The sequence below is a fragment of the Mus caroli genome, unplaced genomic scaffold, assembly GCF_978045245.1.
Source record: "Mus caroli unplaced genomic scaffold, Mus_caroli_1 scaffold_12, whole genome shotgun sequence".
NCBI lineage: Eukaryota > Metazoa > Chordata > Mammalia > Rodentia > Muridae > Mus > Mus caroli.
Window position 1 is genome coordinate 21748526 of NW_028227267.1, and position 2461 is coordinate 21750986.

Consider the following 2461-nt stretch of genomic DNA (forward strand, 5'->3'; position numbering starts at 1 on the left):
CTCAAACACTTGGTGGCAAAAGGCCCTTCAGAGCTTCTGTGAGCCTGAAGGAAACACTGGGAATGGCTGTCCCTGTCACACTGCGCTCTCCTCATCTGTCAAAAGATCCAGGCACAGCATGCTTCATGTGCATGCTTGGCTGTACCAAAGGAAGACACCTTTCCAATGGAAAACTATAGCCACTATGAACTATCCACCCAGTCCTGGATTGATCTCCTATGACTAGAGGGTTGTATAATTTCCTGGATATCCACAGAGAAGTATAAAAAGCCAGACACAGGGAAGACTTCTGATTGATGTATGAAGACACTGAGGGCTCAGCTGAGCAGTCCTTTTCATGTTGAAGAGTCCCAGGCTCCCCACAGCTCCTTTCTATCTTCAGATAGTCTCCTTCCACACCACTGTTTTCAGCAAAGGCATATGCCACTAGATATATGTCCTTTAGTTCATGTTCCTTCTAGGTCAATGTGCTAGCTCTTCAGCAACGGAAATGGTAGGTCCAAATGGGAAGTGGAATGGCAAAATGCATACAGGATTTTAAGTGGTAATAAGTAAGGAATGCTACACTATATCACATCACAAATTTTCATATTGATTACATCCTAATACCACAATATTGTAAACATTTAAGATTCATTAAAAGATACTGCTTAAGATAAATTTCATTATTGGTTTCTTTATTATATAAAGTTTTATCTGTAGGATGAAGATGTAGCTCAGTTGGTGGAGTATTTGTCTAGCCTCAGTGAGTGTCTGGGTTCTATTCCCAACACTATATAACTAGGCATGATTGTGCACAATTATAATCCTAGTATTCTGAAGATGGAGGCAGGAGGGATTAGACATTCAAGGCCATCCTTGAAAACATAGTAAATTCAAGACCAGCCTAGGATACCCTGTCCAAAAAGATAGATAGATAGATAGATAGATAGATAGATAGATAGATAGATAGATGAGAGAGACAGAGAGAGAGAGAGAGACAGAGAGAGAGAGAGAGAGAGAGAGAGAGAGAGAGAGAGAGAGAGAGAGAGAGAGAGAGCATTTGCAGCTTCTAGTCTACTTCTATTAAACTCTACTGGCCAATTTATAAGGGAAGTTCAAAGGAGTCAGGGAGAATATCTTATTTACACTTACCCTTCTTCTTCCTAATTTTAAGATTCTATTTTGTTTAATTATGCAATATATGTCTGTATATAGTTATGTGCATATGTGTGCGTGTGCCCTAAGAAGCCAGAGGGTGTTGATCTTCTGAAGCTGGAGTTGTAGGAGGTAGGGAACTGCATTATATACATACTAGAAACCAAAGTTAGTCCTCTGCAAGAGCAGTCAGAGCTCCTCACCACCTAGCCGTATCTTTATTTGTCTTAGCTAAGACTTTTGTTGCTGTGAAAAAATAAACAACAACAACAAAAACACCATAACCAAAAGCAACCTGGGAAGGGAAGGGTTTATTTTGCTTACACTTCAACAATACTGAAAGAATTCAAAACAGGAACTCAAACAGGACAGGAATCTGAAGGCCTGAGCTGATGCAGAGGCCATGGAAGGGTGCTGCTTATAGGCTTGATCCTCCTGGCTTGCTCAGTCTGCTTTCCTATAGCATCCAGGACTATCAGTCTAGGGGTGTCCCCACCCACAATGGTCTGGGCCCTTCCTCTTCAATCACTTATTAAGAATATGTCCTACCAGCTGGCCTATAAACCTGATCTTATAGAGGCATTTTTTTTAATTGTGGTTTCTTCCCCCCAGATGACTCTAGCTTCTGTCAAGTTGACATAAAACTAGCTGGGATGTCCATTCTATTTATAGAAATTCTTGAACATCATTCCCTACACACTTGGCATACTGCAGTTCCAAGCCCAGAGTCTAATAGACCCTGTATGCCTTCCATCCTTCCCTCTCAAATATTCTGTTGATGTCAATAAATAAATCACCATGATGTCAACATCTTTATAGCAATTCTCATAAAAGTATGAATATAAAAGGCGTAAGCTGTCCTTTAAGAGTGCCTCATTAGGAAGCTTTGAGCTTGTCGCTTTGCTTTGTTTTAGAGTTGTGTAGAACTCTGTCAGAGAATGGATTTCTTGAAGCTTCTTCCATGTTGTCTCAGACTACCCTATGGTGACATTCTCTGGGCTCTCTGATCTTTTGACAGTAGCCATAGGAGACTAAGAAAGTTACAGTATCCCCAGGGTATGGGAGTTGTGATAGGATCTTGCTTGGCCAGGATCATAAACCACCATCTGGGAGGTTTGATTCTGTTAAAAATGTTTGGTGCCTCTGGCTGGAGACTCTGATGAGCCTCTGACCTTCCATGTGGTCTTCCTTCCTTCTCTGTGAGCAACATAGGGAATATTTGATCTGGCTCCTGGATCAGGTTTCTGTGAAACTCCAGTGAAATGTTAACACACCTCAAGATGTTTAGAAAGAACCAACATATGCAGCAAGACAGTGAGAAATG